The sequence below is a fragment of the Schistocerca serialis genome, unplaced genomic scaffold (assembly GCF_023864345.2).
Source record: "Schistocerca serialis cubense isolate TAMUIC-IGC-003099 unplaced genomic scaffold, iqSchSeri2.2 HiC_scaffold_1407, whole genome shotgun sequence".
Lineage (NCBI taxonomy): Eukaryota > Metazoa > Arthropoda > Insecta > Orthoptera > Acrididae > Schistocerca > Schistocerca serialis.
The window spans coordinates 267994-284687 of NW_026047633.1; the positions used below are offsets into that span (position 1 = coordinate 267994).

A 16694-nucleotide genomic window follows, 5' to 3' on the forward strand; every position below is an offset into this window, starting at 1 on the left:
TCAACTATTTATCAAATTCATCTTAAAGGTTATCCAAGTTGAAAGAGTTCTTTCAATTTGTTGATACAAAATAATTGTACCATACTTTCCTAGTGTAGATGATTGCCCCAGCTACATCAAAGACAACTTGAAGGGTGTGTTTAGTTCAGGAACACAACTTATTTTAGTGGAATTTTATGTTTAATTTTCCTTGCACTTGTTATTGTGGTCTTCAGTCGTGAGACTGGTTGGATGCAGCTCTTCATGCTACTCCATCCTGTGCAAGCTCCATCTCCCACTACGAATCTGCTTAGTGTATTCATCTCTTGGTCTCCCTCTACGATTTTGACCCTCCACGCTGCCCTCTCATACTAAATTGGAGATCCCTTGATGCCTCAGAACATGTCCTACCAACCGATCCCTTCTTCTAGTCAAGTTGTGCATGAACTCTTCTCCCCAATCCTATTCAATACCTCCTCATTAGTTACGTGATCTACCCACCTAATCTTCAACATTCTTCTGTAGCACCACATTTAGAAAGCTTCTACACTCCTGGAAATTGAAATAAGAACACCGTGAATTCATTGTCCCAGGAAGGGGAAACTTTATTGACACATTCCTGGGGTCAGATACATCACATGATCACACTGACAGAACCACAGGCACATAGACACAGGCAACAGAGCATGCACAATGTCGGCACTTGTACAGTGAATATCCACCTTTCGCAGCAATGCAGGCTGCTATTCTCCCATGGAGACGATCGTAGAGATGCTGGATGTAGTCCTGTGGAACGGCTTGCCATGCCATTTCCACCTGGCGCCTCAGTTGGACCAGCGTTCGTGCTGGACGTGCAGACCGCGTGAGACGACGCTTCATCCAGTCCCAAACATGCTCAATGGGGGACAGATCCGGAGATCTTGCTGGCCAGGGTAGTTGACTTACACCTTCTAGAGCACGTTGGGTGGCACGGGATACATGCGGACGTGCATTGTCCTGTTGGAACAGCAAGTTCCCTTGCCGGTCTAGGAATGGTAGAACGATTGGTTCGATGACGGTTTGGATGTACCGTGCACTATTCAGTGTCCCCTCGACGATCACCAGTGGTGTACGGCCAGTGTAGGAGATCGCTCCCCACACCATGATGCCGGATGTTGGCCCTGTGTGCCTCGGTCGTATGCAGTCCTGATTGTGGCGCTCACCTGCACGGCGCCAAACACGCATACGACCATCATTGGCACCAAGGCAGAAGCGACTCTCATCGCTGAAGACGACACGTCTCCATTCGTCCCTCCATTCACGCCTGTCGCGACACCACTAGAGGCGGGCTGCAAGACGTTGGGGCGTGAGCGGAAGACGGCCTAACGGTGTGCGGGACCGTAGCCCAGCTTCATGGAGACGGTTGCGAATGGTCCTCGCCGATACCCCAGAAGCAACAGTGTCCCTAATTTGCTGGGAAGTGGCGGTGCGGTCCCCTACGGCACTGCGTAGGATCCTACGGTCTTGGCGTGCATCCGTGCGTCGCTGCGGTCCGGTCCCAGGTCGACGGGCACGTGCACCTTCCGCCGACCACTGGCGACAACATCGATGTACTGTGGAGACCTCACGCCCCACGTGTTGAGCAATTCGGCGGTACGTCCACCCGGCCTCCCGCATGCCCACTATACGCCCTCGCTCAAAGTCCGTCAACTGCACATACGGTTCACGTCCACGCTGTCGCGGCATGCTACCAGTGTTAAAGACTGCGATGGAGCTCCGTATGCCACGGCAAACTGGCTGACACTGACGGCGGCGGTGCACAAATGCTGCGCAGCTAGCGCCATTCGACGGCCAACACCGCGGTTCCTGGTGTGTCCGCTGTGCCGTGCGTGTGATCATTGCTTGTACAGCCCTCTCGCAGTGTCCGGAGCAAGTATGGGGGGTTGGACACACCGGTGTCAATGTGTTCTTTTTTCCATTTCCAGGAGTGTATTCTCTTCTTGTCTAAACTATATATTGTCCATGTTTCACTTCCATACATGGCTACACGCCATACCAATACTTTCACTAACGACTTCCTGACACTTAAATCTACACTCGATGTTAACAAACTTTTCTTCAGAAACGCTTTCCTTGCCATTGCCAGTGTACATTTTATATCCTCTCTACTTCGGCCATCATCAGTTATTTTGCTCCCCAAATAGCAAAACTCCTTTACTACTTTTAGTGTCTCATTTCCTAATCTAATTGCCTCAGCATCACCCGATTTAATTCGACTACATTCCATCATCCTAGTTTTGCTTTTGTTGATTTTCATCTTATACCCTCCTTTCAAGACACTGTCCATTCCGTTCAACTGCTTTTCCAAGTCCTTTGCTGTCTGACACAATGTATCGGCGAACATCAAAGTTTTTATTTCTTCTCCATGGATTTTAATACCTACTCCGAACTTTTTTGTTTCCTTTACTGCTTGCTCAATATACAGATTGAATAGCATCGGAGGGAGGCTACAAACCTGTCTGACTCCCTTCCCAACCCCTTTCATGTCCCTCGACTCTTAACTGCCATCTACTTTCTGCACAAATTGTAAATAGCCTTTCGCTCTCTGTATTTTACCCCTGCCACCTTCAGAATTTGAAAGAGTATTCCAGTCAACATTGTCAAAAGCTTTCTCTAAGTCTACAAATGCTAGAAACGTAGGTTTGCCTTTCCTTAATCTAGCTAAGATAAGTCGTAGAGTCAGTATTGCTTCACGTGTTTTAACATTTCTGCGGAATCGAAACTGATCTTCCCTGAGGTCGGCTCCTACCAGTTTTTCCATTCGTCTGTAAAGAATTCGCGTTAGTATTTTGCAGCTGTGACTTATTAAACTGAAATGATATTTCTTCGAAGGGTGTAGTCAACTTTGAAGTAAAAAAAAAAAAAAAAAAAAAAAAAAAAAAAAAAAAAAAAAAAAGAAGAAACAATTTGTGAAGTATACTGTGCGATGGAGAAAATAAAAATGGAGGCAGAACGTAGGATAAATTATCGTTTTTTGTTATAAGGTGCAACAGTTGGAAGACAAATTGGAGGACCAGATCCCAGATGAAAGAAACACGACTGGAAAAATGCAGACATATATAAAGTCTGTGTGAAATATTGAAATAAATAGTTCGGTTTTGTTATGACTAACTTTCTGTCCTTAATGGATTGCATATCACTTGGAAAAATCCTGTGCTTCAAAATATTTTGAAATTAGGCCGATCACTTGGCATTGTTGATTTCCTTGGTGTAGATAATGCTATGGTTTCCCATTTCTTTTGGGGGAGGGAACGAGCACTTGAGGAGAGCAAAGTTGGCTGCTTTGACAACACTACTGAGGTGAGTCTGCATTATAGAAATGATTGGCGCATCAAGACTGTGAAGTGTTTTAAAGTACATTTTCTTCAAATGCATTCATGAAGAAAGTTTTCTCCATGACGAACATTACACTGAGGGATGAGCGAAACAGAGCTTCAGTTGATCTACTAAAAACGGACTGTACACTTATTTCAATTACGATGAAAGCTGCCGTGATTTCAAGGCAGCATTGTCTCATGGAAAGTGTTGAGATTTGCACGCTCAGCTGAAAAGTACTCCTCTTCATTGTGTTGAGTGTGTTCTGAAGAAAATGTGCAAAAAAACAATTATTTTAAAAAGTGTGTGTCGATACATCTGTTCTCATTTTCCGTAACTGGAATCTGGTGGCAGGAATGCCATTCTGCGCTCCGTCGTCGCGTCAGCCTCGCTGCCGCACTCTCCTCTCCCACACAGCAACAGGTACTTTTTTTCCGCGGGTGTGGCTGCACTGCGCCAGCTGCCCGGGGAAGTCCCGGCCTCTGTGGAGCCTCAGCTGGCCGCGGCGGGCGGCCGCTCCCCGGTGGCAGACCGCTCTCTCTCTCTCTCTCTCTCTCTCTCTCTCTCTCTCTCTGTGGCTGTGTGTCTCCTCAGTGTTTCAGCCTTGCAGCCGGATTATTTGCTTCTGCGCCTTTTAGCAAAACGGCAACCACACCCGAATATTCTGGCTTTTGAGTTTATATCCCGAAGGAGGATTCCGACGTGGAAGCCGGTTGAGCTGCCCGTTCACGCCTTGTGACAACCTTAAACGAATGTAGATATGCGAGTTTCATCTGTAGTGCTTTGAGAAATTAAAATGTCAGCTATGTTTTACAACATTATAAGCAACCCTGCCGTGTTCACGATTCATTGTTAAGTTACCTCGTTTATACAGAAGATATACAAGCATAATATCCTCTCACGATTTAGCACCTTCCGACTACAGGTGTTCATGAAATATGCCTTATGGCGAAGGCTTCATGTCCTACAAAACATACGGTAGTTTGTTCAGCTTTTTGTAAAATATTGTGTTTCCAATATCACCGTCACCGTGAATGACCGAAATTGGAGAATGTCGACTTTCTCCGGTGAATGTCAACAGATACCGAATACGTCGGTGAAAGCTCGAATATTTCATTACACTGTTGTACATTCGGACCCTCTCCGGTGTGTGTGTGTCGACAATCACAGATATGTTCTGGTGGAGGTCCAAACCGGAAGAGTCAAAATAACATGCGACTGGCTCTCTCCCGCCAAATCCTTTGTTCTGCTCGGAGTCAATCAGCTTTGTCAGTCTTACGCAAGCTTTGATAACGCCAGCAACGTTTTCTTAATTTTTTTCCGGTACCCTAATTTATGCTAAATGGATACTTCAGTAAATCGTCATCTTTTTCATGTAAAGTTAAATGCATTAATTGCGGGTAATGGAGAAGACACCCTGTTTTTATTTTTCAAGAAATATGTTCTAAAACGCTTTCTGAAGTGGTTTCCGCTAAAATTAAATGCAACACACCTTTGGATCACTGACGATTAAAACGTTTTGATGTTTTAAAAATTAATGATGAAGAGAAGTTACTTGTACCATTAAAACCAGGGGAAACGAACATGCAGTATTATCTTACCAATGAAGAATTCTACGGTATAGTCTAGTATATGAAACACACATCTGAATAGGCCAACGAGGAAGAACACGGATGCTTGAAGAGTTGCAAGTTAAATACAAAAATATTACGTATGAACTTGTAATGTTGTATTTAAATTTATGCAAACAGGGTCAAATGAAACGCAGTGCACCTAAGAAAGGTATTGTTGTGAAGCCAATGGTTAGTTCTGAATTACACTCAAGATGTCAAGTTGATCTGATAGATCTGCAGTCAAACAGAGATGGCGAATAATGTTCATAATGGTGTGTCAAGATCATTTAACTAAGTTTGTCCAGCTACGACCTTTGAAAACTAAAAGAGCTGAAGAAGTAGCGCATCACGTTCTTTGAATATTTTTAACATTTGGTGCACCAGCAATATTGCAGTCAGATAATGGTAGAGACTTTAGTAATCAAGTCATATCCGAAATATGCGCTATGTGGAAAGATTTTAAAATAGTTCATGGAAAGCCTTGTCACAGTCACACAAGACTCAGTTGAAAGGGCCATTCAGGATATACAGAATACGCTACCTGCATAGATGAACGGTAACGACACAAATGGTCAGATGGTTTATCCTTTGTTCAATTTGCCAATAACACTACATACCACGAAGGAAAACGCCAAAGTCCTTATGAAGCCATGTTTGGCGTTAAAACAAGAAGAGGCATAGCATCGTCTTTTTTGCCTGGCGAACACATAGCAAATATTGAAACTGAAGAACTCTAAGGAATTGCCAATACTTCTGGAAGTGAAAGATAGCTTGAAGAAGCTGTTAATGCTTATATAAAAAACTTTAGCTGTGGTCATACCGAAAACCACATTCCAAAGAAAAATATTGAAGAGGACCTACAACCTACAACGTCTTCACATCAAATTCTGTCTGAAAAACACGAGTTGATTTCTACAAAACGTGCGGCCGCGAAGTAAAATCTTCTACTGCAAGCAACAAAGATGTTACGAACCTCACAAAAACAATTTCCTCCTGCTCAAATTGGTGATAACGTACGAATACGAGTCCCTGATGTCGACCGTGGTCTTACAGATAGCCGAAATGTGTTAGCGGCTGTTGCGGGAATAGAAGATTCCGACTTCTATAAACTGGCAAATAAAAATGGTACCTTCATGCAGCTTTACACACGTAATCAGTTCGTAATTTGTAAACGCAAGTTACTTTCCATAGATGAGATTTCTTTTCAAGAAATGTCGCTGGGAGAAGCAGCTGCAGCTAATTCTAGAAGGGGGGGGGGGGGGAGGGGCAAGACTATACAAGGCGTCGTTGCAAAAGCAAGAGTTCCACAAGTAAATGCAGTTGTAAAAGCAAGGGACTCTTGCGCAATTCGAAGTGTCATAATAGTTCAAGTTGTTGCAATAAATAAGATTTGAATCATATAATTAAGTAATTTTTTATAACTATTATTTTCTTTTCTCATGTAGAATGTACTGTGTATTTTAAGTTCTCGGTCATTCCTTTCAGAAAGAGGCGAAAAAGTTACGTCGTATTTGTGACGTTTTATGGCGACTGAATTACGGAGGAGAAAATATAAATCTCCAACATGTTAAACTATCACCATTAGTGCATGGTGAATGTGAACATTTACCGGTTTAAGTCAGAAATTAGGGTGTTTAGCAAATATTTCGGACATACACTAAGTGACTACGTGAATGTTGACATTCACCAGTGAAAGTCGACATTCTCCAGATTTCGGTGCTTCACTGTAACAGCACCACCACCAGATATCCGGCAATTGCTTCCGAAGTCTACCGTAATACACTCGTAATTTGCGTTTACTATCGCAGTCGAAAGCATGCTACGATTGTACTCACATTTACTACTTGACAGTAGCGTGAGTTGGCTGTTGCAACTACCAATGAAGAGAACCACAACATTCATTCTGCTCCGTCTCCAAATTGCCATTAACGTTGATATCATTACCAAGATAGACACAACGCTAACACTCACACCACAGGCAATGAACAGACTGAAACAATGTACGATGAGAGAGATTTCTCAGTTAAGGGGGACAAAAATTTAAAATGTGGTGGGAGACTGGAATACGGTAGCAGGTATAAAAAGAGAAAATAGTAAGAAACTATAGACTTAGGGGGAAGGGATGAAAGGGGAATCCATCTGATAGAATTCTGCACAGACCATAATGTAATGACCGCAAACACTTTGCTCGATAACCATGAAACAATAATACATACTTGGAACAGAAAAAAATGGTTTAAATGGCTCTGAGCACTATGGGGCTTAACATCTGAGGTCATCAGTCCCCTAGAACTTAGAACTACTTAAACCTAACCTAAGGACATCACACACAACCATGCCCTAGGCAGGATTCGAACCTGCGACAGTAGCAGTCGCGCGGTTCCGGAATGAAGTGCCTACAACCGCTTGGCAACCGCGGCCGGCCTTGTAACAGTTTTCGAACCAGATTTTAAACTGTAAGCCATTTGCTGGTACAGACGCGTACAGATGATAATGTATTGGTTACGGACTGCAGTTTACAACTACGCAAAATGACAGTAAACGGAAGCAGATTAAGGATGTGGAACCTGAAGTTAAGGCGCAGAGTTTTTCGTTAATGTTACAGGCAATAGCTGATTGAAAGAGAGGAAGGAATCGATTACAATACGAATACATATCTTCATTGAGAGAAGAAGTGCTGAATGCAGCGGAGAACATTAATCGGAAAAAGGTACAATTGAAATCATTGGATAAAACACGAATGTTCAATTTAATAGACAAAAAATATAAAAACATAGAAAATAAAGTAGACCATGGGGAAGAGAGATGTCTAAAAATATGCTGACCGAATCGAAAATAGCAAAAGCGATTTTGCACTTGGAAAACTTGGATGCCGACACTAAATAAGAAAAAAAAACTTTGCTAAAAGGAGAAGCAACTGCCGAAAGCTCATTTGGGTACCCAGAACTAATCAAATAAGAGAAGGATATATGGTGGAAGGAGTAAGTAGAGAGGAGAGGGGGAGGGGCTATACGAACTGATATGAATGCAATATTAGATTCCTGTAAAATGTCTAAACACGAGATACAATACTGATCCTACCACTTAGCTAATTAGACAGACTGAAGAAAGGCAAACCAATGTTTATAGCATTTGCATATTTAGAGACAGGTTTTGACAAAATTAACTGAAAGACACTCTTTGAAGCTCCGGAGGTATCAGTGGTAAACAACAAGATGCAAGATTATCTACAGCTTGTAAAGAAACCAAACTGCAATGACTTTGAAGGGAAGCAGTTATTGAGAAAGCAGGAGTAGAGAGGATACAAAATCCACACTGTCAGTAGCAAGAAAAGCGTTTCTGAAAAAGAACATTTGTCCACATCGAATAAATTTTAATGGTTGAGTGGTATTTCATAATGGTATTTGTGTGGAGCGTAGTCTCTTTCAGCTATGTAAGTGAAACATGGACAATGAACAGTTCTGTCAAGAAGACAATGGACGCTTTCTAAACGTGATAATAAATAAGAATGCTGAAGATTAGATACGAAGATCGTATAACTAAAGAAGAGTTACTGAATTAAATAGAGGAGGAAGAGGAAATTATGGTAAACCTTGTCTACAAGAGGAGTTGGTTGACAGGGAATATTATGATGCATCAAGGAATCGTCAGTTTGGTAATGGAGGCTTAATTGTAGAAAAAGACCGAGGCTTGCCAATGGTAAGCAGATTAGAATGGATGTAGGATGAAGTAATTACGTGGCGATGAAGAGGCCTGCAGAGGATACACTACTGTGGAACACTATCAACACACAGACGAATTTTTTTTCTTATTAATTAAGCCCAACAGCAAGTATCACTTTTCATTACGTACGTCAGTTGCATATTTATTGCCAGAATATTTGTTTAATGTAGCCTCTAGCACATATACTTGTGACTTATTTGTGTATATATCAGTTTCTGCAAACAGCCTATGTTAGGGAAAAGTTACGACTTGAACGCAGTTTTCTTATCGCGACTGTCAGCAAATGGTTATTACAGGGTGTATACGTGCACAAAGAAAAAGAATTCCCGGGTTTTCCGGTAAAAAATAAACTTTCTCCCGGGTGAAAATACACTTTCTGTGTTAAGTGACATACTATTCCTCGAAACTTGTAAACTTATCAATCCATTGAATGGTTGTGGTTTTATACACCAGCGTAAAATTTCCTGGCACTTTAGGAAACTAAATTCAAGGAAAAAAAAACGCTTATAGGAAAGATGGCTGATGCGCAGCAACATGTATACTGTATATTTTCTTGTTACGAAAGTATCAATTCGAATGCCACCAAACACCACGTTACTTTCTGAAGCATTGAAATCGAGATTGCGATGCGCTTTTCAAAGCCAGGCATAGCTCATGTCACGTGATCTCGCCAGTCGATGTAGTGGATATTCAGAGCACAGGACACGTGATGTAGGCAGCAAACAGGAACATTACTGTCAAGTAGCGCCAACACACAAAAAACACGAAACGCTCATGGTTTAAATTAACATACATAGTGTTGCTACAAGAAAAAGAAAGCTTTCACATATTCGTGTCGAAGATTAATAAACTGCAAGAGAAGTTAAAATTTTACATATAATGTTTATTTTCTTTTTTTTCTTTTTTGCGCGTGTCACTTTTAAGATACACTACATAAACGGGCCAGTAAAATTTGTAGCAACGACATAAGTGTCTGGTCTGGGCTCGAAATTATTCTAAATGGTCGTCCTAAAAGGGTTGATTTTTAAATCAGATCAAATGCTCCATGATTTAAGACATCCATCGTACATTCTCGCACATACATCATCTTGCGTAAAAGGAAATTTACTATTAAGTAACTCTTTTCAAACAATCATTCGCATTTTCCCACGACCTGTTAGAAATAGGATCGTTTCAGCAGTTGCCAGAGAGCGACAGGTAAGAGGCGTCACTGCGCTTGCGCAGCTACGATGACGCAGGAAGCCCGAATGTTCGTATGTGTAAAACATTGGAAGATCTTACACTATGTCACAAAAGAGAAAGACATTAGAGAATACTCCAAGAGCATGGGAATTTCGTGCACCATACTAAAATGCATAATTCGGCTTATAGTGCACATTTGCATGTCCTGATTCGGATGAAAATTTTTTGGAGTACCGGTACTGTATCATCTCATGTTTGGTTCTTTATTATGGCATAATGCCAAACGTGCTAGAAGATGAAAATGTGCACTTGAAATTCAGTGAACAGTTAAAACTAGCTAATAATGTGGAAATAAACACTTCGTTTCAAATAAGTTAACCCTCTCTGCGAGAAAGGTTAATAAAGCCAAATTTCTTTAACAAACCGACAAAAGTAACTTCATTGTTCTGCAAGGCGATTAATAGTTGACTGTCAGAAAGGTGAAAACAAAATAGTCTGAAACTAATAAACTTTGGCCTTCCGTAATTATGTGAATATTTTATTTCACTTGATAGCTCCCGGGCACAGAAAAAAACCGCTTTGTTTTCATTTGACGCGAGAGGAATAGACGAAGAGGAACAGCAAAATCACTAAAACGTAAACATGAGCCACGTGGAGACTACCCACCTCTCCGCCACAACTCAAGACTGCTCTGTGCATAGCCCCCGTATCTACGATATTTCCGAACCGGGGTAATAGAAGAGTGTTTTTTTTCATTTTTTCAAAAAATATATTCATTTTGTAGCGCACATCTTTCTGAAGGGTCTGATCCATAGAACACACGTATTCGAGGAAATGTGGACATGTTATTTGGTCAGAAGTGTGCCAAAGTGCAATGCCACGCCTCTTCACACAGCATTTTTCTATCGCTCGTCACAGTATTTCGCTCTGTGAAATTCAAACGTGGAATATTGTGTAATGAAAGCCATCAAACTATATTCAAGACACTGGAAATTAAAATGTCCTGCGCTGTCTCACCTGCCCCTCCTACAAAAACGCGGAATTAATATTGGATGGGATTATTTGTAACCCGAAGAACAAGAACTCTTTACAAAATTTTCACTCTTTATTGCTTATTAGCCAACAACGTGCTGTTTTGTGACAAAATTATATACAGGATACATAAAACCAGTAAAGACAAGAGACAAGCAAGACAGTACACATTTCTTCAATCCGTAAGTCCTAGTATTTTTCTCCCTACTCTTGCTAGAGCTTTTCATGGCGTGCTTCTGGGAAAGAATCTATTACCTCATCAAAGTTCGTCAAACGTTTTGCTACATGAGAAAACAACATGTCGCTGTCTAGTATTGAAAAAAAGCTGTTAATACAAATAGTAACCAAGACTGGTGTGGTTTCTCGATTACGCGTATTTTGTCACTGTCTGCTAAACGAAATAGGCCTGCCTAATATTGCAGCAGTTTTTACACAGACCAAATAAACAGTATGTTTTGGCATTTTTTTTATAACACCACATAATATAATTCACAAAGTACCAATATCAAATTCGTTATTAGGCCACCTACAAGCAAAACGTTTTTGTGTTAGGAAACAGTTACACATTTCAATCACACTCTCTAGCCTCTCAAGCATGAGATCGAAAAGTAGTAGTACGAAAATTGATATAAATTTGGAATAGTCATATTTTTCCGTAATATGTGTGATGTCCCCGTTTCTTCTCATTCCTCGTCCGAACAAACAACCTTGTTATCACTTATTTTGTAACTATTTCTGACAGTGTCAAAAATTATTCTCTGGTTAACTCCACTAACCCTACCGCAATCACCGGTTTAGTTATCCCACGTTTACTCTCCGGTTAGGCGTTATTACGTGTTCGTACAACGCGTTTTCAGCGCCACTACCAGAATACAGGTTTAGCGGCTGCTATCCAGAGACTGTACTACTCGCCCTTACTAGTGTAACCGTCTGGCCAAAACTTTCATGTCAAAATTTCCTTTTCATGGATACACCGAGAAGGTAAGTAATCTTTCTTACCTCTTATTCCTGTTACTCGTTTATTTCCACTCTGGTAGTCTCAGCCTATGGATTTCGCTTGTAATTATAACAACGCTGATGATTCGCAATCTTAGTCAACCATATAAACAGCGATTGGCATTCACCCGTTCGGCTTTGTTCCGCCCAGCTTGTGTAGCCCTGTCCCCTTTTGTCTGCAGGAAAGTTTATTTCTGGATGCGACGGGGATTCCCCTGGCATACACATCACGTACACTACGCACGCATACAGAAATTCAACTTATGATTCATTCAGAAATCGACTTATAATTTGTTCAAAAAAGTTCAAAATCCTACAGTGATGCGTTTCAAAATCATATGAAGACTCGATAGACCAACGTGCGCTGGATGCTAGGCGCTTTGAGAAACGATGTCTTTTTCGTCAAGAATACGAATTTTACCCCCCCCCCCCCCCCCCCACGAAATTGCCGACCGGGACAGATACTCCGGTTTGCCACTCGTCCCCTAGACCCGGGCCTGTTACGCATGCGTGAATGTGCCAGCTTAGGCGCGTCATTGAAATTTTCCCGGGTAGCACCTGGCTGCTTGCTGCTATTGCTCATACAACTAACTGCCACACTTCTGTAACCAGAAACGGGAGAAGGTACTGCTCATACGCGACTCAACTGCGCTAGAGCTCGCTCGCAACTGCTCAGAAGGATCTAATGTAAGCAGTTGTGACGTCACGCTCATCGGAGGCAATGTGTTGTCACGAGGTCTTCCTAAAGCCTTTCACACATTTTGCTATTGGCAGACGCTTGTATGAGCACTGTGTTTGTATACTGTACATGGCGCATTTCCTTCGCCACTCTAGTGTTATTTTCGTTTTCTATTCTGTCGTTCACGTTTTATTGCTGCAGTATTATGCTACAGTAGCGAGATACAGCAACAGCCTTTGTTAGAGCGTTGGTTCTTACCAATCGAAGTTATAAAAAATTTAACTGAAAACTAAAACTGTGAAAAATTCCCGGAATTCTAAAATATTTCCGGGTTTTCCCCAGTTTTCTCCCGGATGAAAAAATTCCCGGATTTTTCCCTGATCTCCCGGGTCGTATACACACACACACACACACACACACACACACATACACACACACACACACTGGTTAATAACCATTTTGGCCACTCTGCCATTTGTAGCATTTTCCATAAGACATATATTCCTTCATGAAACAACAAACAATGAATGGCTACGTATTATCCATGACTTTAGAATGCACTGGCAGTACACACACATTTTTTCTTATTGTTTATTTTATTGTTTACACGTCAAGCTCCGTAGGGTCAAATTGAGGAGCAAATCTCCAAGGTCATGGAGACTGTCAGTACATGAAATTACAACATAAAAGTGATGACCAAAAAAAATGTTAACGAACGCGAAAAAGTCAATCCATAAAGCCAATCAACAATACAACAACAATCACCTCCATTTTTCAAGGAAATCTTCGACAGAATAGAAGGACTGGACCCATGAGGAAACACTTCGATTTCGATTTGAAAGCGCGTGATGTACTACTAAGATTTTTGAATTCGAGCGGTAGCTTATTGAAAATGGATGCAGCAGAATACTGCACACCTTCCTCCACAAGAGTTAAGGAAGTCCAATCCAAATGCAGGTTTGATTTCTACAGAGGATGAACTGACTGAAAGCTGCGACATAAGCACATATTCACGTTAATTTTTTTTCTTTACAATTTCAATATTCTTTGCGCTATTTGGTGTGGAGCACAATTAGTCTTCTATTAATAGCGGTGGATATTTTACCAAAAATTAATTCAGATTCGTAACTACTGTGTGTTCAATTTATGTCTCTTATTTCATTTGTTTATCTACACGTTGGCAACCTAACGAAGTATATGCTGAAACTGAAGTCTGTTCCCTTTGTGTGTGTGTGTGTGTGTGTGTGTAGTTAGTTAGGGTGCGTTGTAGGACGTTGAATTTGAATGTAGTATCTGCCAGAGCGTATTAAGAGTTTTCATGTTCAGCTGATTTTCGATTTTTTGTTTAAATATTTTTGGAAGGGTTCATGTCAGAGTAGGGACAAAGGGGTTGGGTGTTAGTATTCTGATAATAATCATCCTCCTTTGAAATGTTATTCTACTATTGTATCTGTTAATGTAAGTAGTGAATTACTCTTACATGAACTCCACAAAACACTTAAACCAAAACTGAAATCAGCTGCACACCAAACTTTTCAACCACTGATAATTATTGCATTCACTTCCAACTTTCTATAACTCTCACTGAACAGAAGTAAACAAACAGTTTTCAGCATATAATTCGTTGGGTTGGCAGCATGTACATAAACGAAAGAAGAGGAGACATGAATTGAACACACTGTAGTTACGACCTTAAATTACAGCTTTTGGTAAAATGTCAACAGCTACTGACAGTAGAAAAAAAAGAGTTAACACAAAAATGTGTTGACCACGTGAGAAGAAACGCAGATTTGCGCCAAAAACTATTTAAGTGTAAGTAATTACCTTTTCACACAAAAATATGATTAACTTTTATAATCCAGAAGCGTCACATATCAAAACAAACTGAATCATTCTACATTCCACCAAAGATGCTTTAAAGCAAAGGGCAAAACGCGTCTTTAGCAAATGAAGTACACTGCAGCAAGAAAAAAGGATTCATTACTTACCAAAGGAAACGATCAACAGCTGTAGATACTTAGCAAATTACATCTTATGACATACCATCAACTTAGTATCTGTTTAACTTCTGTACGTCAATCTAGAGTATTGTAAATATTAAAGTGTTCCATGTCACTAATTCTCATTTCACTTGTTATGAAATGCCGTTTAAAAAATTAAATCGATCCATGTTGAAGAACTGTATTTACCTTCACATCTCGATAGGTAAATAAATTTTGGATATTTATCATGGACTCATTAGAAGTTACCATTCGCAAAAAAAAGAAAGTTTCGATTTCTTGAACGGTTTAGGAAATCTGGGGCCGATAACAGCCATGTGGTTGACGAGGAGCAGGGCCAAGTGTGCGCCGCATGGCGGGCGACCCGCCGACGAACCACTGAATATCTCGAGAACGGTGGTAGCTACCGCTCTGCTCTCAACTTTAAAAACAATTTCGGTATGTTGACTGTATTTCATACGCAATAATGTATTACCTGAAATGAACTAAAGGCAAAGCCCACGCAATGGCTGAAAGCTCATTAAAAATTCGTGTAATGGTTTACGTAAATACGATGGAGCACGCAACCACGACGAATAACGAAAAGAAATTCAGTCCTTTATCGACAAAATGCATCAGACCGTAAGACGCAGAAGCATAAAATTTTTTCACCGAACCGTTTCCTTTAAATCGGATGGTAAGTGTTTCATACCTGCCGCCGCGTCTACGCCAGAGCGCTTCGGCGAAAGTTCGTGTGGCCCGGGGTTGTGTGAGTGACGTCACGCTCAGCGCGTTCTGTGATTGGCGGCGCGGCACCGGTTCGTGTGCAAAGAGCGACGCACGTGGCAACGGAGGCCCAGCCCCGTGGTTTTTTGGCGGGAACGGGCCTTACACAAGTTTCTGCGCATGCGCAACTGGCGTGACGTTTAATTCCCTACCGGCCTAATACATAGGGTTTGATGAACAATTACTCGTTACGTCAATGCCACCACTTGGTAGCACCCGGCAGCAAATTTATCTACGTTCGCCATAAATCCCGCTAGCGGCAGCATACTCCACAGACACACACTATACATAGTAAACTCAGATCGGACATCAGCGTATGTTATACTGAGGGAAACAAAAACTTATTTTCTGAGATTCTGAACGAGATGTTTCGGAATTTATCGTACAGTAATACATTTGTGGGGCTGAGAACCATGAAGCACCTATTCGTCGATTGTTAGGCAGTAGCATTGATTTATGCTTCTGACATCTGTTGGGTCAGTTTATGTGTACTGTAGGGCCACATTGTACTTATATCTGAACTCTGAGAGCTGTCACTGGTTTCTCTGATGTTCACTTAAATATAGGGGGTCGAAGACTAACTGCTCTTCGCCGTTACGGCTCTTAGCGCCTCACTTGTCTTCTAGTTAAGTGACCTTGTCGGCAAATGGTACCAACTGAATTTAATCATTCACGCAAACGGCTGTTTATGTCTGGAGTTGGCCGTCTACTGTGTACAAATCGGCTTTCCAGTGGAGTAGCAACATGAACTCTATTGAACGTGTATTAAGTGCTAACAGAAAGGAAAATTACCTGGAAAAAGTTGGCCGAAAAGAATTTACGGCATTCAATACGAAATCCGTTGTCACAGAAAATGACGAAATCAAGCGTGACTACAAGCCAACAGGGAAGTGTATAATAACCGTAAGTTTTCAAGTGGATGCAACGTAACAACGCCCGATTTTCGGCCCAGAAATTTATTAGTTAACTAACAACACATGGATTAGGAACCTTACCGAAAAAATACAAAACCACGAAAAGTTACACAAAAAACGCGAAACGGAGGGTAGTGGAAGCTCAAACATTATTCCGTTCTTACCATAAACTACTTAATTATGGACAGAACAACAAAATCAACAAAACCATTTCTTCCTCTTTGCAGAGACGTGATGCCTACTATTATTATTATTATTGTTATTATGGATAGCTGCTGATGAATGTGTTGAGCATAGCTGTTAGATAGCAGACGTTATTAATTTCGAGCTATCACATTTATCTGAATTTAAAAATTTGTCAACACCCAGAACGTATACCTGCGAAGGACTACAGGCACATCGAAACAATGCCCGACGCAATTTGGCACTATTTTCCGTTCGTTCCACATTATTCTAA

General features: G+C 41.2%; 1 protein-coding gene across 3 annotated transcripts in view; it reads right to left on the reverse strand.

The window, feature by feature from the left end:
- Positions 1-16694, reverse strand: part of LOC126442783 (ankyrin-3-like) — a 240248-nt gene that overhangs the window by 44397 nt on the left and 179157 nt on the right. The gene's annotated exons all lie outside the window — the stretch shown is intronic.